At 41.4% G+C, this 21,870-nt stretch overlaps 1 pseudogene; it reads left to right on the forward strand.

The window, feature by feature from the left end:
* The first annotated feature begins 20,692 nt into the window (after positions 1-20,692).
* On the forward strand, positions 20,693-21,625 carry LOC147633385 (uncharacterized; annotated as a pseudogene).
* Positions 21,626-21,870: the final 245 nt, after the last annotated feature.

Consider the following 21,870-nt stretch of genomic DNA (forward strand, 5'->3'; position numbering starts at 1 on the left):
CATATCAGTATACTGAAAACATGGTTCATCTCTCTCTTCTCCCACTGTCTAATCATTGCTTTAGCATTAGTGTTTCTAATCAGGAGGCATAGGGTTGGATCATGTATGTCAAGGCTTCAGCATGTCACACCTAGCTTCCCAGCATGCGATCACTTTCCAAGAAAAAGATATATATAGGCTTAAGTACAACCACCCCCCACTAGCATTGCCTCTCTAAGTACAACCACCCCCCACTAGCATTGCCTCTCTAATTTGAACATGTTGTTCCTAAAAGTCTTAAACAACTTCTTAAGTTAGAAGCCCCCTCTTGCCAATGAGTTGATTAAATTAAGAAGTTTGATAGCTCAAAGTCCTCAAGAACCATCCCTTCACAAAGGATAAACAACATAAAAAAGTGCCAATGTGGTCGAAGCTAGATGCACAAAGTAAGGTCGCCAACAATATGAGAGATGAAAGAAAGAGCAATGAAAGATAGAGACACATCTTAGCTCACATGTTTTTTGTTAACAACTTCAGTTGCACAAAGTTCTAATGCGGGCTTGAGCTAGCATATATCTTTCAAGTATGAATCCCAAACATGGTCTAGTGAGCTGCACAAAGTTTTGATGCGGGTTGAAATATATCTTACAAGTATGAATCCCAAACACGGTCTAGCGAACATTGAGTGCTTAGAGACTCATCTGAAACTTCCTTAGGGAAGGAGGAGTGATCGTACAAGTATGAATCTCAAACATGGTGTAATGGACATCAAGGAGTGCCTAGAAACTCATCTATAGCTTCCTTAGGGAAGGAGAAGTGATCTTACAAGTATGAATCTCAAACATGGTGTACTGGACAGCAAGGAGTGCCTAGAAAATTATCTATAGCTTCCTTAGGAAGGAGAAAACAGTCTAGCGGTCCATACCAAGGCGACCTAAAGGGTCATCAACCTGAGACCCCCCTGCCCCCCCCAAAAAAAAAGCATTTAAGATACATTTCAACGGGCTCATTTTGTCCTGTAGGGGAGATCGCTTTTAAAAATGCCGCCTACAGGTGGGTTGGTCTGACCCCGTAAAAAATACAAATATTGGTGGCTGCTGAAATCTATCCTTGTGGGCCCCCCCCCCCCCCCCCCCCCCCCAAAAAAAAAAAAAAAGGAGGAGAGGAGGAGGGGGATGTGTGTGTGTGTGTGTGTGTGTGTGTGTGTGTGTGTGTGTGTGTTTTTTGAGAATTATCGACCTGCCCCAGTGGTACGAAGCATAGCTCTGCTGCTGGGCAAACGCATCATTCAGAGCGGTTCACAGACTCCAAGCAGGGCAAGAGGCTTGGAAGGATTTTTGACTCTCCCGTGTGGAAGCTCGCACACTCGTCCCCAATGGATTTCCTCCTCTCCGCAAGTTTGGCACTTTCTTTAAGCACAAGGTTGCTTTCCAGTCACCTTGCTCTGTTGACAAGAGTGCGCCTCCAATTACAGCCCTTGGTATAGAACACCCTCATCCACCTCCCTTTCGCCACCCCTTGTTGGAAAAGCTTGCACTCATAATCCCTTGGGTTCAATGTCACTACTATACAGAAAAAAAGCAACAAGACCCTCTGGTCCCGTTGTGAGCCCTTTTACCAACCAGAGTACAAACACACTTTAATAAGCCCTTGTTCACATGCTTGACTAAAGTAGCACAATTATGCCTACTTTACTCTGAAAACATGTTTGTTGGGTGCAAATAAAAGTGTTGTGCAATGTTTGTGGGGTCCTAATAAAGTGTTATGCAACAAGATGAGGCATGTTTTATTTTCAGTGGTCATAGAGAACCACGTGCAGAATCGAGATCGTTTCTTTTGGGGCCATGTGGAGCCTAACTTGACATGCTCATGTAGAAGCATGAGATGGTTCTCATTTTCATGCACATTTGTGAAGGAAGATGTTATGGCCTATTGAGCCATGATTAGAGTGTGTCGAGTTACCCTTGAGAGACATGGTTGTGTACATATGAGGGTGCTTTGCCCGGGCCATAATAGAGCTTCAAAATGCAACGTATTTGGCCATGATGAGACATGAGATGTGTTGAAATGTCCAGGAATGCACAACAACGCCCAAAAATGACAATATTTAGGGCAGTATGTGCGCATTTATTACAAAAAAATGAGATGGAAAAATATAAAAAAGAGAAATGAACCTTGACTTCGAATTTATGTTGGCAAGATTATGTAATCTTACAAGAGATTTTTACTCCTTACTTGATTTTATTGCTTTAGAAATTTAAGCGTAGAGGTTAATAAGTTTGATATTATGATCTATAAACCTTTTCAAGGCTGAAGTGGGCTTTGTGGTTTGAGTTGATCCACAAAGAGAGACAAGTAAGTGGGGTTCGAATGACCTTGGGCATCATGCCATGGTCCAAATGGAATATTTTTTTTGAGGCATGTGGATGAATATTATGATGCAAATGCACTTAATGTCATATGTGATGATGATAGTTTTACAAAAAGTGTTGAAAGAGAACCATTATGTGCACAAACAAAGATTTGAGGGGACCATGTGTCTACCACCCATTGAATTTTGTGCCATGCATTCTTGATTGTTGATCTCAAAGTTTGAATTTCCTTTCATGCTAATATGTAGTCAAAGACACTCCTTGCCAATAATCTTAATTGACTAAGAGGGAAAAAGTATTTTAATAGTAGAAAGCTAGACCTTTACAAGACTTTATAAGAGAAGTAATCTTGCTAAAAGATTCCAGAAATGTGTTTTGAACCCACTTTAAGCATGGTGTGATTAATTAACTAACCTCACACCATGCTCAAGTATAATTCTTTGAACTTACTTTATAGGAAACTCATGTATTTTGTACTATGCATTAAAATATACACATTTAATAATGACAAGGTTATTAAACTATCTTCTTGAAAGATTCAAAAAATGTATTTTTGAACCCTCTTAATAAGTAGGATTTAGGATAAGTAGTGATTAATTGGCCTTATACCATGTTTAAAATATAATTCTTTGAACTTGCTTTATAGACAACCTATGTATTTTTTGCAATAGGCATTAAAATACACACATTATTGACAAGGTGATTAAACTATCACTCCAATGGCTTAGGTCTTCCTTTGAAAAAGGGACGAAAAAAGAGCAAATATAAAAGAAAAAATTCAAATAGCTTTATTTTGGGGCACATAAGATTATGTTAAGAAAATTTGTATTTGTCTTTTCATGCATATATATTTTATTATTAGTTTGCAAAATGCTCAAATGATTATCTAGAATAATACATTTGAACACAAAATTTGGTGAATTTGAAGAAAAACTTGACAAATTTGGCATTACACTTTTTTGTATTTCTTTTTTAAAACATTTTTGTAGATGCATGAGTACCACCAAGGATGAATGCCAATCCACTAAGTAAATTTGCCAATAAAGATGGAAATGTGTTGTGACTCACATGCTCCACTTGTAATGTGCTCCGATTGGAGTCAAGGGGATGACCACCACATACATTGAGGTCCCATAAAAAGCATTACACGAAGATGATGTAGAAAAAAACCATGTAGAGCTCATGCCAGGGCAATGAAGTGCACACTCACGTGAAAGATTGATGTACAAAGTAGCATGTATTCACAAAGAGGTCTTGATGATGACAAGAGAACTCCATCTCACACTTAGAACGTAGAAGGTCACCATTGATGAACTTTCACAAAGGTATAAACATCACAAAGTACTCATAAAAGGTTTGGAAGCCTTTTATATCAAGGAGGGCATAACAAGGGATATTCTTCAAGGAATCAAATTTTCACAAAGTTTGAAACACTTCACAAAGGTGTAAATGCCCAAAGTATCACAAAGATCAAAGGTCTCCTTTATCACAGAGAAATCAAGGTGAAGAAGCTTGGGAATTTGCGCTAGAAGGAATTTCTACAAAAATTAAGTTGCCCACAAGGAATATTTTACCTAGTTTGTTGTTATAGCACCCAGAGAATCGAGATCACCCAAGTTGTGAATATCTCTAATATGCTACTTGGTTGCCAACTTATAGTAGATCATAGATCCATAATGACATGTTGCCACTCATGTCATGTCAAGGCCAATATCATATAGAGCTTAAGAATGATCATGTTGCCACCCATGCCATCTCAAAATGAAGAAGCCACTCATGTCATAATAAGGACAAATCATATAGAGCAAAAGAATGAGCATATTCCCACCCATGCCATCTCAAAATGAAGTAGCCACCACAAAGTCAAAGTAGAGGCACCCAAGAGGTTCATCCACCAAGGATGAAGGGGCTGTGGTAGTGGAGAGCTACCTTTCCATGGGGCGTATGAGTTTTGCTGGTGATGATGGTCCCCTGGAAAGCTTGGGAATAGGGACCCAAGAAATTCAGCTTTGGTTGATATGTTGTCCTTTTTCTCTGGCTGGCCGGGGATCCTGTAGCACTTGTAGCTTGTGTTGCGGCTAGGGTCTCGTGTGCTTCGGACTCTGAGGCTGACATCTGTATATCAGGCACACAAGGGATCACTCTCATGCTGGTGGGTCTTGTATCATCTTTTCTTTTCTTTTTTCTTCTTCCTCTTTTTTTTTTTGTATATACATATATTTATATATATATTTTGATGGGGGATAGGTTAGAGAGTTCGTTAGTGTAGAAGTAATTGTATGTTAGTAGTCAGCATATGGCATGAATCAGCAGGGTGTGAAGAGGGTTGACTCGTGAAAGTGCAGACCCATGAAACCGTTAGGCTAGGAAATGGTGGGGCTGTGAAATGGTTGACCTATGAAATTGTGGGGTCGTGAAATGGTTCGACCGTGAAATGGTGGGATCGTGAAAGCGCAGACCCGTGAAAGTGCAGACCCGTGAAACGCTTAGGTCGTGAGATGGTGCAGCCGTGAACTATAAGATACCCCTATGCTGAGTGTCTTTCAAGTATATCGGAGCACTCTTTTAGCTATAGTCTAATGAGATAATTTGGGGTGCTGCATGAATTGAGCAAGACTATTTACTACAAAACAACGGTCAGGCCTAGTGATAGTCAAATAAATGAGAGAACCAATGAGTTCCCTATACAAAGTTGTATTAGAAGGATCTTTTGTTTCATCCTTTGTCAGCTTTAGAGTGGATTACATTGGTGTAGGCACTGGCTTGGCAGTCTCTAAACCAAACTTCTTGAGAATAGTCTGAAGGTACTTTTTCTTAGAGATAAAGACATTAGGAGAAATGTGGATTCAATTTTGGGCCCTGTAAGAAGTGCCAACTCAGCTTAGAGAGAGAAAATAAAAAGGTTTAAAACATATCCAAATTTGCAATTCGGCTCATTTTTTTACTATTATAATAGTAAGTTTAAATATATTAAAATATACATATTCTTTCAATGAGGTTTCATCATGAGGCGGCATTCTTTGTTGGATGCACGTAAAACTTGTTAGAACCAAGATTTCACAGATTTGAGGTAGTTATGCATTTAATAGATTTGAGGAAAGCTTTAATCATCATCTTGACGGTGGGGGTTTTCCTGCTGAAACAAAAAAAAACGTCCTTACTAATCGAGTTAATTCTTGTTTCAATTCTTTAATACGTTTTATGATGACAAAAAATACTAGCTTTGTAAATGAGAACATTAATTCAAATTTGGGGATTCCAATTGATCCACCTTCAACAACACATGGAGACACTAAAATTATTAGTAAAACAGTAGTAGAAATGGTACATGTAAAAGAACATATGATACTTACCATCTTCATGCGGACATACAATCTGAGTACCAGCCTTTGAAGAAACAAAATAAGATATTTTTTTAATGTTATGAGCAAAAAGAGCAAAGGAGGAATAATGGAGAGCGTCATTTGGACTTGTGGACTGATGGGTCAATGTATCCCAAGGATCCATTTATAAATGCACCACCTCCATTTTACAACATTACAAACCTATTACATTTTACGGGTGATGGTAGACAAGGTTTGCTGAGTTATGCCCAACACTTGGAAACAAAAGCGATGGTTGCAGAACAACAGATGGATTTTCTACATATAGAGAACACTGAAATAAAAAACTAAATGGGTTGTATGCAGAGAAGCTTATGGCAAACAAAGAAGGCAAACAAAGAAACAATTCAAGACTTGGAGAAAAAGATTGATGCTTTAAGGAGAAAGGACACAACACTAGGGCCACGTAAAAGAAGAAGGCAACTTTGCAACATAGAGAAAATGAAAGTTGGAAGTGGAGGGATGAAGAAGCGAGTACAAGCTGTAAGTAATGTTAACTCTTGTTTCATATATATTTCTCTTTTTAGATTAGGTTCTTTGTTTGAAACTAAACATAAGTAATCAGATTTGATGTTATTCTATTTTTAGATCTTTACTTCATTTAGAGTCCAAGGTACATTCCAAAGTTGGAGTGCATTACAGTCATTTGGTACCAAAAGGAATAGTGGAAGAGATGTTGTATCAAAAGAAATTTCAAAAAATCAATGAGAAGCATGTGTCTTCTTTTATGAACAAGAACCAGCTCGATGCAACTCAGGTGCAAGCAATGCTGGATGAGACTGGCATCTCTCAAAAAGCATATAGTATACTGTTTAAGGCACTAGCAGAGAAATGTCAAAGTAAGATGTTAACCTATGGCGGACATTGAGACGTATTACTTTTTACGTCATATAATTATTTTGAGTATTCTGAGTCATGGGCTGGGCTTGTCGGCACCACATGTAAAGGATAAAGGGATTGGGTGATCGTCGTCGATGAGAGGTGCACCTCGAATTTCATCAAGATAAGGGTTAGGATCGGCCGGCCATGTGTGGGCGCCCATGTGTAAATGGCTAGATCACATATAAGAGTCAAATGTAAACCTAAAACCTCTCATTCTCAATGTGTTGAATACAAGGAGTGCTCTTGCCTTATCTTCTCCATCCCCTTCTCCTGCGTGAGAGAGAGAGAGAGAGAGAGAGAGAGAGAGAGAGGGTAGCGATCGAGCATTGCGTGTGGCGACAACGGCGGCGGCGAGGCGGTAGAGCGGCGCAGCGGCTCCTTCTTCACCGCGGCGCGAGAATCCTTCACGATGACAGTCTGAGCGGTGAGTGACACACCATTGCTCGCTGTTTGACACACCATTGCTCGCTGTTTGAGCTTGCTAGTTTCTGGTTATGTGCTTGCAGCCATTCGTGGCTCGCATACAGTGCCTGGCAAGTCCCCAGCTCTGATACCTACGACAAGAGCGCACATTTTTGGCGCCGCTGTCGGGGAAATGCCCTGCACCAAGCTCCAGATGCATCTCGGGCTGCTGTTTGAAGTCAAACTTATTCTGCAGGAAAGGCAAAGGAAGGCGTGAGTGTGTGCATGCTGTGGTTTTCCATTCTTTGGATTTTGTTTTACCCAGTCATTTCTCAGTTCTGCGCGGTGTGTGTGAGTGAGTGTGTGTTAGTGTGTGTGTACACAGAGGGCAGAACAGCAACCTTAAAACATCTTCGTTAATATTTTTTCGAAAATAAAAAAAAAGAAAAAAAAGAGAAAAAAAATAAATAAATAAATAAAAAATGAAACCCAACCCGCGTGGAGTGGAAAGAAAATTTTTATTTGAAAAAAAAATGAAAAGAAAAGAAAATTTTTATTTGAAAAAAATTTGAAAAGAAAAAACCCCCAATTGACCCCGACCCCGGCCTCGGTCTTTTGATATATATATATAGGAGAGTGAGCCTCCATAGCTTTCTTTCATGTGAAAGCTCAATGGGAGTGAAGCTCTATATGTAGTCTACCCCCTAAGGAGTGGAGTGGGCATGTGGGACAAAGCCTTCACCTTTCCCCCCAAAGACACCCTTGGACTTTCAAATTTAGGCCTCACACCTAGACACAAATAGAGTGTTCTGAGGACCATAGGAGCTCCGGATAGGCGAACACTGTGCTGTAAAGCACGCTAGGACCCCTTGAACCATACGCTCGTCTTGAGCTAACACACGTCTTAGTCTAGTTTCGACCATAAGTAAGGGGGTAAAAACGGGTTGAAAACAAGATAAAAACAAGTAAAAACGAGGTGCGAAACACCTGAGAAACCACTTGTGTGGGCTTCAAGGGTAGTTACCAACGCCCGTAGGGTACCCACGTCACATGCATCTACGCTCTGGTCGGGTGCTAGAGTCTGAGCAACTGGAAAGCGTTTCAGTTTTTACGCAGGCTCACACCATCCCTCCACGTTAGCATCTTGGCCTTCAGTTGGAACCCAAGGAAGTGCAACCCAAGATCCACGAATAGCGGCTAGTGACTCGTCCTCTGACTCTGAAGTCATGGAAGGGCACCCTACCAAGAACTCTGAGGAAGCAAGCCAAAACGTGCCAGTTTGGGCCCCACAACCCGGATCTAGCATGTTTAGTCGTCTAATAGAGACTTTTAGTAGAGCTACGCGCTCTGAACCTGTGAGTGACGACAAGTGAAGTAAACGAAGGAGGAGAGGAAGTAGATTTGCCATTCACATCTCATGTAGACTCTACCCTCCCAAAGAGTGTCCATGTGGATATTCTACCCACTTCATTTAATGAAGGCCCTACTGAGCTACCACCTTCTGACACTCTTCCTAAAGTAGAGGTCCCTAGAAGTCATATCATAAAAGAAGTGACATTGCGTCCACTTCGAGAGAACCTTTTGGCACGCCAAGTTTAGATGGGATATTTCTCAATGAAAATTAAGAATATGACCTACACACGGAGACTCTGTCTGACCTATACACGAGTTACACATACCATGTAGGTTGGTCAGAAGTCATACGATCTACATCTAGTGCCACCAATCTAGATGAACAACAACAAATGATATGTGAAGTTATCCATAGAATTATCCAATTTGAGAGGCAGAATAGGGGAGTGAACCTGGTTTCCACTGGCCCTATGAGATTTTTGGATACGGGCAAGGCTAAACAACCAACCCTGTCGCAATTGGAGACTCCCTCGGTGAGTCCCGTAGATCCTTCGTATGTTGTTTCGCTTGGAGTCTCAATGTAGGTTGAGCCCACTTTCCAACTTTGGCTCAACTTTCCACCATTAGGGAATCCACAATGCCTACTCCGATGATGAGCATGACGGAAAGTGCACCCGTTACCACTGTAGTTAGTACAACACCGCTACCTAGTGGTACAGTACCTATAACAGTGCGTACCAGTGCATATCAACCATATGTACCTATCGCTACTCATGCTCATGTAGCTCCTACGCCTCATGTTATGCCAATGGCGTATGCTCCACGAATGCCTTATCAGAACCCTTATCCAAGAGGAGCTATGCCTAGTCACATATCATATCCTACGTCAGCTGCATACATATCAAGACCAATGCCAACTCCTGTCAAACCAAGCCATCCCAGAAGAGCCTCTACCAACTATGCCTGCTCACTTAGGTGATCTAGCAACGTTTGCTCAAACGATCGGATGATCTATTGCGAAAAACATGCGTGGCATGCCTGAGAGAGAGCCTAGAAGCAAGGCGGTACAAGTTGCCAAGCTCACTCAAAACTTCAGTGGTAACAAAGATGTTAGGAAGCACATTGAAGTTTTTGAACGGCTTAACCTTGAATGGAAAAGCCGGAGATTGGTATCAAACTTTAAGGGTTGAAGAGCGTACTCACTATCCCACTCAAGGGATTGTTCTTGAAAGAATACATATGTGAGGGTGTGCTTTGGGGAGTAGCATCTCAACTCCAAAAAGCTGAACGCGAGGAAGGAGAGTCAGTAAGAGACTTTATTAGTCGACTAAAGCATCTAAATTCTTGTTGTACTCCCGATGAGCGCTTCAATAACAACCAACTTCTTGATAGATTCAACCAAGGATTGCACCACGAGGACATATACAATGGCCTAGTCATTAGAGGTCTTATGATGTGGGAAGCAGTCACACTGCCAATGCAATCCAGTTAGAAGACAACTTGATGATTGCAGGTAAAAAGGTGTCTTCAGAGACAAAGTCTATTAGTTCGCAAGTATCTGGGCATGAGCCAATAACTGTAAAACCTATTGCCAAGGAGCCCAAGATATCCGAAATGTCTATAGCCGACCTTACTAAGGCTCTCCAAGAATACTTTAGGAGTAATCGAGCTCCTCAAAATACTTTAGGGGTAATCGAGCTCCTCAAAATAGCCTTATGTACCCAAGAAGAGAGCAACAATGGTGTTTGGTTTGCTTAGGACCACATAGCATGAGTGAATGTCCCACATTCAGAGTTAAATTCAATGGGACTTGTAATACATGTGGTAAGTATGGCCATCAATCTAAGGATTGTCTAGTACTTAAGCGTATGTTAGCAAATCAGGCACCACTAGCCTGGTCAAACACACCTCAAGTAACCGCACTGATGCCTGCACCACCTGTCGAGAGCAACCGACACATAGTTCCAAGGAACCCAAATTTAGTCCAATCTGTGCCGTTACCACCGCTAGTGCTAGGACCACAACCTCCACATCCAAGGATTACCCCTATAAACTAGATGGGTTGTGAGTCACATAGTGCGTGTGGGGATTATGAAGAGGATATAGACCCCATTGTTCCATATGGGATTGATACGTTTGAAATGACTCCCCAGTACTACATGGAGGATCATTTTGGGCAAGGCAAGTCTGTATATCAAGCGGCTGCTCTCGCCACAAGAGGGCAAAACCTTAATACCTTGGCGAGGAGACCACCTCTTCAATGCTACGATTGTGGTGGACTGCATCATGTAGCGGAGTGCCCTAATAGGCTACAGAAGATCGCTACTCAAATGCAACCAAATCAAGGGAGCACGTCGGGAATGCCGGTACTTACATGTAATCGTTGTGGCATAGATCATTTGATTTCTCAATGTCCACATAATCCAAGTGCACCCAAGATTACGCCATTAAATTTGGTTGAGGTCACCAATGAGGCACTAAGAACCACACCTGTTGTACCTGCGAATGTAGTCACACGGTCAATGCTTCAAAATCAAAACTACATTCTTGAAGAGAGGGATACTGCATCAATTGCTCGAGCAAAGAAAAAGAAAATGTGACGGAAGAGATCGCTTAATGCCACAAGCTCCAAACCTAGTTCAAAGACTAATATAGGGACAGGAGACGACCCCGTGTATATGAATGATCCTGAAGATGATTCTGATTCAATAGGAACCATGGGGCCAAAGCCACTACTTTAAGGGAGGAACCCACTTGAGAGCTCAATGAAGGAGAATCAAGTGAATACATAAATCAGGGGAAATAAAAGGAAACTCCTCCGGCCCCACAACCAAGTCAGCTAATGCCCTCTCGGCTACCCAGACTGACTGAGACTCCCAAAGACAAGCCACGTGGGCCAAAAACCCTCAAGAAAAAGATTAGAACTTACCCAAACCCAATAGAGGAGATTGAACGAGTGCAACATTTAAGGGGTTTGGTTGAAGAAACACAAAGAGAACTAGAGCCAGACCCTAGAAAAATCAAGTTTCCAGACACAGTGTTTCCTACACAAGTTCAGCCTCACAGGAGCCATAAACCGTTAGCTATACCTGGGAAGAAAGTGAGGATAGGACATCAAGAAGTGGGCAGACACCCTTCTTGCTTGAAAGAATGTTTAGTGAGGGAATGCCTGACCCCATCGAAGAGGAAGCGATTCCATCTTCACCAGCCCCTAGTCAGGGACCGATATCTCAAAAAGTATCGTTGAATGTGTCCAAACTAATGGATTTCATGTTCTCTGAAATCAGAACCACGATCATATCCAAGTTATACGGAGATCCTCAGCTATTCTTAGCTCTTCGGGCGTTTCTCAATGGAGAATTGAAGGCGGGGTTACCACAATTTGCAAATATGGATAGACCCGACACGCTTCAAGATGAGGAGGAACATTTGGCTCTACAGCCCAACCTAGATGAAGACTCGGTCGTTGAAATACCTATTAACAAGTTGGGACAATACTTTGAAGGTGACGAATCTAATGCAACCCTCCCCATTACTACCAAGGGATTAACTCTAAAGGGAATCCTTGATGGTGGTGCTGGAGTGAGCATTGTGACTAAAAACTGTTGGGAATCTATGGGAAGACCTCACCTAGAAGTCACAAACATAGTGGTTAAGATGGCAAACGGAACTATAGCTAAACCTATTGGAATGCTAAGGGACCTTAAGATCAAGGTTCTGGGATACAAGGTAAGACATACCTTCATTGTAATGGATTTCTCTAAGCATCCTATGTCATATCAAATGATCTTGGGATGCCCCTTCATGAGGGAAGCATAAATGGTGCATGACTGGTCGAAAAACCATGTCTACTTACAATTCTAGGACTCTGTAATTCGAGTTGATCTTGAGAATGGTCACGGTAATGGATTTCTCTAAGCATCCTATGTCATATCAAATGATCTTAGGATGCCCCTTCATGAGGGAAGCATAAATGGTGCATGACTAGTCGAAAAACCATGTCTACTTACAATTCTAGGACTCTGTAATTCGAGTTGATCTTGAGAATGGTCACGCGCATCCTTTAGGAAGCAAGGTTATCATCGATAATACCACTATTCACTCAGCCCCATTAAAGTATTGCTATACATGCAAAAAAGAGACTGATGATGGGAAAGATTCTCCTTATATGGATGTCCTACCGGGCATGACTGAGTCGGATAACGTGGATTGGGTACACCTAGAGGCAACCATAAACACATGGGGAAATAAAGGCACAAGTTACACCTGAGGGGCAAGATATGCCACCATTAGTGCCAGTAAACATGATAGGTGTTATGCACTTGACTCCTGATGGGCAAGAAAGTGGCAAACTCCCTTGACACTGAACGTAGCAAAGACTCCGACCAATGCAACTCCGAGTCTAAATCTCAAGAAGAAACTGACTCTGAGCCTGATAGGGGATATGAATCAAATATTCACCCGTGTGGAAGCCACGTGCTCAAGGCCTAGGACAGTAACGTCTTGCAGTTCATCCGAGAGTGAGGGGGAAACAAGTGAAGATCGATCAAGTGAGTCCGAATCTGATATAAACAAAAATAAAAAACTAGGTAAAAAGAAGACGAGACATAAGCGACAACGCTATCGAGCTAATGTACGAACTAGAATAAACAAAGAGAGATCCACTGCAGAATGGCTTAGTTATGTAGGAGTATATGACGCTCATCGGAAGTTAGCGGATAATTGGGGACAATACCTCCAAAGTGTCATGTGGTGTATTTCGCAACCTCATGGCATCGCCCAATTAGAAATCGAAGAAAAGCCGAAACTAAGTCATACTGCGAGAAGGCGTCAAAATCGAGAGTTAGCTCAGCAACAAAAGGATGCAGAATTAAAAGAAAAAAACCATGGCACAACAAGAACTGGTAGACTTACACCCCGCACCTGAGCATTTCAAATCGTTTACCACGAGGGAATGTAAAGTCGTCTACACAAAAGCCCAACGAACGCCTACCAATGGGAGTACCGGTGTCTACGATGGCCCGGCGGTAGTTAAGGAGATAGAACTAGCAGATCCAGGTGAGGAGTCTAAACCAATTTTTATTGCTCAAGACCTCACCAAGACGGAAGAAGCTACACTTGAGAGGCTTCTTAAAGAATTCAAGGACATATTTGCTTAGACATACCATGATATGAAGGGTGTTCCACCCTCTGTGGTGCAACACACAATTCCAATGATTAGCACTGCTAAACCAGTCCAGCAACGTCCCTACCCAATGAATCCTAAATATGCAAAGATTGTACAAGAGGAAATTTAAAAGCTTATAAAATGTGGATTCATATACCCTATTGAGCACTCACAATGGGTTTCTCCGATAGTCATTGTACCAAAGAAGAATGGGAAACTCAGAGTGTGCGTTGATCTCAAAAAGGTTAATGTAGCCACCAGAAGAGATCATTACCAGATAAATCTATTTTATATGGATATATGCATATGTGTATATATGGATAGAATCCCTCCTGCAAGTTAGCCTGGAAGGCGATTTCGCAGGAGAAACTGCGGAATCTCGTTTGAGCGCTTTTGCAAACCATTCTGTTTGCCAACGAGTTAATTGGTAAAACCACAGCGGTAACGCGGAGGAATGTATAGATTCTCGAGAAGGGGGGATCTGTTAGCGGTAATTGGTCCTCCCCTCGGACGGAGTACTGAAAGACGCCGATAAGTCATGCTAATCGCTAAAGACTAGAGCGAGTTACTCCAAATGATCTGCACCTTACAAGATGGCCTTGCCGTATTCTAAACATGTGCTTGAAAGAGTTGCAGGCAAGGAGGCTTATAGCTTTTTAGATGGGTACTCTGGTTATAATCAGATCATAATTGCAGTTCATAATGGAGTTTGGACTGTTTCGCGCCATGGCCTTCGGCTTAACCAATGCACCTGCAACATTCCAACGATTGATAAACACAGCCTTTAAGGAATATCTAAGGGACTTTTGTGAAGCTTTCTTAGATGATCTTTGTGTTCATTCCTCTTGGTACGAGCACTTGATGTGTTTACGAAAAATATTTGAAAGGTGTAGATTATATCGCATCTCATTGAATCCTTTCAAATGCCAATTCTGTGTTAAACACGGAGTTATTCTAGTGCATATAGTGTCCAAAAATGGGATTTCCACCGACAAAAGTAAAATCAAGGTCATTCTGGAATTGCCCCCACCCACCAACTATAAGGGAGTCCAACGCTTTATGGGCCATATTGGTTATTATCGAAGGTTTATTTTATTCTTCGCTGAGATAGCTCGACCATTGTACAAGCTTCTCATCGAGTTTATTTGGACCGAAGATTGTGACCGTGCATATGAGCTATTAAAGAAGGCCTTGGTGAGTGCTCCAATCTTGTGAATGCCTAATTGGGATTTAATCTTCCATGTGCATATTGATGCATCAAACTTTGCTATTGGGTGTATACTAACTCAACCTGGAGAACATAAACTAGACTACCCCATTAGCTTTGCCAGTCACCACCAGTTGAACGATGCTGAAATGAACTACACCACTACGGAGCGAGAAGGGTTGGCAATGATATATGCAGTAAAGAAATTTCGTTATTACCTTCTTGCCACCAAGTTTGTTTTCTATGTGGATCATCAAGCATTGTTGTATCTGGTGAACAAACCATGCTCCACAAGAAGAATCACACGATGGTTATTGATTCTTCTTGAGTTTGATTTCAATGTTGTTGTGAGACCTAGCAAAAAACATGTCATGGCTGATCATTTGTCTCGCATACCTAATGGTGAAGCTTCTACGGGAGTTGAGGATGACTTACCTAACACTTCCTTGTTCATGGTGGAGACAATGCCTGAATGGAGTGAGAAGATTGTTAACTTTTTGGTTAATGGCTTTCCACCCAAGGAGCTTCATAAAGATCTAGCTCGAAAGCTGATCAAGGAATGCAAACCCTATTGCATGATGGTCGGGACTCTTTATAAGAGAAAAGGATGACGTTCTTAGGCATTGTGCCCGAGAGGATGAGTATCTATATATTTTGCAAGAGGCACATATGGGCGTAGCCAATGGTCACTTCTCAGGAGACTTAACTGCGCGAAAGATCTTATAATCAGGGTATTGGTGGCCCACTATGTTCCAAGATGCATCACTTTTTGTGAAGGGTTGTGATGAATGCCAACGCTACAAGGAACCCCAGCGAAAAGATCAGATGCCCCTACATCCAATTAAAGTAAACCAACCATTTGAAAAGTGGGGTTTAGACTTTGTAGGTCCAATTAGCCCAGTAGCCCGCAACACACAATCTCACTATATTATTGTGGCCACTGACTATGTGACCAAATGGGCTGAGGCAAAAGCGACACGTAAGGGAGATGCGAGGACAAAAGCCAAGTTCCTCTTTGAAAATATAATCACACACTTCGGTTGTCCTTTGAACTTGTGAGTGATAATGGTACGCATTTTATAAATGAAGTGATTAAGGAGCTCACAACAAATTTCATGATATCCCATTATAAATCTACTCCTTATCCGCAACAAGCGAATGGCCAAGCCAAGAGTACCAACAAGACCTTAATCTCTATTCTGACAAAGACTCTTGAGGCTCATCGCACGGATTGGGATCTAAAGCTTACGTCAGTTTTATAGGCCTATCGTACTGCATACAAAGTGGCTATTAATTGCACACCATTCAAGATGGTATATGGCCAAGAAGCAGTCATGCCGAGGGAATTTGTCATTCCTAGTCTTCGTGTTGCTACTCAAGAGGGTTGGGATGGTAATCCCTTAGTAGAGCGTTTGTATATCCTTGAGCGGCTAAACGAAGAAAGATAATTGGCGGTATACAATGCCTTTGTGGAGAAGGATAGAAGAAAGAAATGGTTTGATTGCCACCTGAAAGACAAGGACATCAAAGTTGGGGATAAAGGCTTGATGTATGGAGTGCGTAACGAAAAGAAGAAGCTCAAAAATGCTGGTAAGGGACCATATAGAGTATGTGAAATTACCCCGCAAGGTACCATCCGAGTGGAGACTCTCGACGGAGTTGAAACAATTGGATTCCTCAATGGGAGTAAATTCAAAAGATACTATGATCCCCTAAGCCAAGAGGAGTTACATTAATCCATCAGAAGAAGGCGGCTAAAGAACAAGCTGAGCTTAAGAAGATACAAGCGAGAGTTGAAGCCAAAGAACGTCAGCAGCGTGTTAGGCGCCAACAAGAAGCCAACTTCTTGGGGATTATGCAAGCATTTTTTGAGGAGGCAGAGAAGGATTCACTGGAATCTGACCTGCCTCTAACGATACCCAATTGAGCTACAAAGTCCTTACGGGGAGGTGCTATATAATGCATTATTGGATACGGGAGCTTAACACAATTTGCTATCATATGGAGTGTGGTGTCAACTTGGAAAACCACCTTTATCCAAGAGTGCTATCCAAGTTAAGGGTATCAATAAGAAGAAAACCACTGTCTCAGGAATTTTGCACACTCTTGTCGCCTATGACAAGGGGACTATAATTCAAAGCTTTTTGGCTATGCCTGCTAGTACCATGGAGGGGACTGTAAACTTAGGGCACGAATGGATGTTAGCCACCAAGTGCAATATTGATTGGGCAACCAGGCGAGTTACAACGCAAGAACCCCTGACCGCTCAAGGTCCTGCACCTAAGCCATCAACTCTGGACAAAATGCTACAAAATGAAAAATCACAAAGTCAAGTGGCCACACCATCTTTGATTATTTGCCACCATGCCAAGAGTGGAGACAGGCAGTGTGGTCTCCAAGGCTCTGCTTACTTTACCAAAGAGTACATACAAATGGGTCCCAAAAGCTTCGTTTTACGGCTACCTCCACTGCTCAATCTCGTTCAGACAAGAAGCCTCGTAGTAGGAAAGCAGCTACCCGCCCGCGAAAAGGCAACATAACATCACGTTGGATTCCTAAAATATTATTAGCAGCCCAACGATACTACGAAGGGAATGACCAAATTTGGGTCCCTAATCCTTCTACATCGCCTGTAAAACCTTGTAAACCAAATGTTGCCATCCCAACGACAATTCAAGACCGTGGTAAGGGAAAGGTAACAGAGTGCTCCACACCACTTCTTCCAAAGCGAGTTTGGATTCCCAAACGATATCGATCAATACCACCTAGCTCAGAAAGGGGGAGCCACATGAAGCTTCTAGCTCCTCATGCCAGGCACACGTTGATATAGAAGTTTCGGCACGCTCTACACCTACCCTTGTCAATACCCACCAAGAAACCAATGAGTCTACGTCTCCCCTTGTAAAAGTATCGTCAAAAACCATTTCCTCCGTTTGTTCATGGGAGGGTACACTACCATCTCTGCAATTTGATGTGGCCACAAGGGTCATAAAAAGCTATTTGCCCACATCACCACCTATAACCCACTGGACAAATTGGTTCTAAGGGGCTAGAACATCATTGCAAAAAATATGATCTACCCAAGGAAGGGGGGAGCATGTACTCACGTTCGACATTCTATTGCTTCCTCCCTAACCTTCTCCCCTGACCATGTAACTCCCAAATTCGAGGGAATGTATATATATAGCTTCATACACAAAAAATAAAAGAAAAGAAAAATAAAAAATATTAAAAAGAGCAAGAGCACATTAAGAGGGGAAATATTCGCACACAATTAGAAACTAGATTGACCTGTCTTCATAAACCTACTGATGCTATATCTGTGTTTGCAGATATGGCAGATGCATGAGCATCACACTTCATCCACTCCCACCTTTGGTGAGAGGTATCATCTGTACCTTTCTCAAATATTTCACATGTGCTATCCTGTAATTAAAACCGAATTGGATCATATAGATGTACTAGCGAGAGAGGGAAATGTTGAGGAATTAGAATGGCTAATTTGCCTATTGACCACAACTGACCCCTACTCCATAGAGGACGTATCCCCGATAGCCTAAGACTTTCCTTTTCCACAGGATGACTATCCTCGCATAGTTACATTCTTGACGAGTTTATGTGGATGGGAAAACGAAGAAGATATGGACGGATGAAACTCATGGCACTACCGAGGCGACTGACTTTATTTATTTGGATGATGCGGATAGAGGCTTAGCCTTAGGGCTAGAGCCACAACTCTACAACATCCTCTTACCTTGATCCTCAGTATTAGTGTGGTGACTAGTAGGTAGGTTAGTGTTTTCAAGTTGTTTCTAGTTTTGTGTCCTTAAACTAGTCCTTATTTTTTCCACTGATGTACCTCTCGAGGTATAGTGCTTGTTAGTTAATTATACAGGTTGAAAAGTTTGAGGTGGGTTCGCTTTCAAGTCCTGAGACTGCCACAATGTTCATACATAAATATCTACATCAAATTACGGGCATTTCTCATCGAATCAAGGAGATCTCCAAAATACAGGTGTAATTCTTCCATGCCCACTCTCTTTCATTTTTACTGTTTAATTAATTGCATGAACTATAATGCATGACCACATGGAATTTGTCAAAGCACTACTTAGTTTTTGAAGTTGCCTAACGTGTTAGTGTAAGTCATTAATGAGTTTAACCTTATTTGAGAAATTCTTGGGAATGCATGAAGTCTTTAGTTAACCTTGGAATATGCTTGTCTTAGGTCTAGGGTTAAAACCATCTTAATGTTTGAACAACCTAGCCGTGTGTGTTGACCTCTGAGACATAGCTTTTACCCCTTTGTCGAAAGGATGTAAGAACACATTATAGTTCAGGAGCGAAAATCCAAAGAGATAAATAAAATAAAAAAGGCCTACAAAAAATGGCAATGTAAGTCTATTATGTGCTTTAATGTCGGCCTATCACCCTATTGTTGACACTTGGTAGGCGAGGGGTATTCTACTCCAGACCGATGCCCTGGGTTGGTAGGGGGTAGCCTTGCCTAAGGTGAGCTAATAGATTCCTGGAGAAGGCCTTATGTTAAACATGGCACACCAGGATCGATGCTAGTTTTGCCTTAGGGAGGTCGCCATTGTTTGTAAAAAATGGCACGTGCATAAAAGAAATAAAGGCAAAAGGTTCCTATAACTCTGATGTTTCTTATGTCCCTAGGCTCTTGGGATTAGCTTGTTCTTAGAGTAGACACATTGTGGTCATCTGTTTATTTATTAAGCTTGGTAATTTTCCTTGACTTAGGCCAGTTATAGACCTTGATTAACCTTCAACACTTGCTAACTCTTGAATTACTTTCAATAATTTTAAACTCCTATTAATTTGCTACGCTAGCTCATTCATGTGACCCCTTAAACTAAGTTCTCATGGCAAACTTCCATTGTGGTCTAGCATGCTTGATTTTATTACACTCTATATCTTTTGAATTCCAGCATACTTTCACTCTACTTCCCTATTTTGCAGATATAGTTTACCACAACAAACCCTATCGAGCTTACCATACCATAGCTTCCCGAGGATGGAATCTACATCAGGAAAGGGGGCATGTTAACCTATGGCGGACATTGAGACGTATTACTTTTTACGTCATATAATTTTTTTAAGTATTATGAGTCATGGGCTGGGCTTGTCGGCACCACATGTAAAGGATAAAGGGATTGGGTGATCGCTGATGAGAGGCGCACCTCGAATTTCATCAGGATAAGGGTTAGGATCGGCCGGCCATGTGTGGGCGCCCATGTGTGAATGGCTAGGTCACATATAAGAGTCAAATGTAAATCTAAAACCTCTCATTCTCAATGTGTTGAATATAAGGAGTGCTCTTACGTTATCTTCTCCATCCCCTTCTCCTGCGTGTGTGTGAGAGAGAGAGAGAGGGTAGCGATCGAGCATTGCGTGACGACACGGTGACGGCGAGGCGGTAGAGCGGCGGTGGTGGCTCCTCCTTCACCGCGGCGCGAGAATCCTTCATCATGACGGCGGTCTGAGCGGTGAGTGACACACCATTGCTCCCTGTTTGAGCTTGCTAGTTTTTGGTTGTGTGCTTGCAGCCATTCGTGGCTCGCATACGGTGTCTGGCAAGTCCCTAGCTCTGACACGTGTGGCAAGAGCGCACATAAGAAGTATAAAGGTTCATTACTTCCAAAACCAATGCAAGTAAATTCTGCACGCCAACATGTGAACTCACAGGTGTTTGAGAAGCTTGGTTCACCAGTACATATTGAAGCAACATTCGTTGCTAAAGACAGAGATGTACTCTTTAACAGCACAACAATATTTTCTTTGATCTTGAAGCTTTGCAAAGGTACGGAGTTTAGTTCTTTGAGATTAGTCAAGAGACGAATGTGAAGGAGTTCTAAAATTTGTTTTGAAATTGGATGAGTATAACATTTTAAAGAACATAAAAATGGAGAGGGTTACTATCACTCTAATGAACAAGGCCTTAGATACATCAATTACAAAAGATGATGCAAGATATTTTAGTGTTCAATTAGAGAATAACATATTGCCACTTGGATCTTTTGAGGTATCTTCTTTATCATTGAATATGACTATGTGTTACATTGAAATAATTTAAACACAAAACTTGTATTAAACATGAGCTTCTTCCTAATGACACAAGTGGATAAAGAAGACTTTGAATTTTTGCATTAGGTGTTTCATTAAACTACAATTCCATCACTGATTAGTGAGCAAAGAAATGGAAGGGCCCTTCATGTGCGTGGGTTCGGTGACTATAAAGTGGAATGGCACATGGTAGGTGATTTGAAGACTCTAAAATGCATGTATAACATAAGCAAAGGTGCAAATGCAAAGGGTCCATGTCTATATTGTATGTCAAGTTCCAAGACTTTAGATCGTGTACTATGGAACAAAGCTCCTAATAGGCATTTAAAAGATAAAGATTTCAAAGCAGTGCTTGATATTCCTCTATCCAAAGTGCACATATGCACATTGCATGCACTATGTAGAATTGTAGAGAAGCTGGTGTATTTGTACATATGATTTGCATGGACGTTAAAGCCTAAAAAAGAATCTTTAAAAGAAATCAAAGCAATAGAAAAAGTCCTATCAAACATTGGCTTGCATGGGGGGCATGTTAAAATTGAGGAGGACGAAAGTGGTCACAAGGGGGCAGCAAAGTACCAAAAAAAACCATCAATAGGTGGTGTGAAAGCTAAGATTTTTGTCATACTGCCTCAAATATTGTCGAGATAAAAACAAGCAAAAAATGTTTAATCGATGGAAAGATCTACATAATGCAATCAAGGACATTGGAAATGAAGGTTCAATCCAAAATCGAAAGGTAGATGTGTGGATTTCACTTGACAAGATCTTTGCATTCATGGAGAAAAAGATCTAGAGAAATAGTGAGCTAAAATTATTTGAAAACATATTAGAGACTTGGAGGAAGTCATTCATTTGCAGGATGGAGTGATCAACATGTAACTCATTACATGGTAAGAACTTTAACAACTGTTGCAATCTCAATACTGTGAGACCAACTAATACATACATCTAATTTTTTTCTGTTTTGTCATTGATGCAGCATATACTATATAATCATACACCATATTTCGCAAAGACATACGGTTCATTGTCAATATG

This window comes from Cibotium barometz, chromosome 12 (assembly GCF_041138505.1).
Source record: "Cibotium barometz isolate CiBa-2024 chromosome 12, ASM4113850v1, whole genome shotgun sequence".
Classification (NCBI taxonomy): Eukaryota; Viridiplantae; Streptophyta; class Polypodiopsida; order Cyatheales; family Cibotiaceae; genus Cibotium; species Cibotium barometz.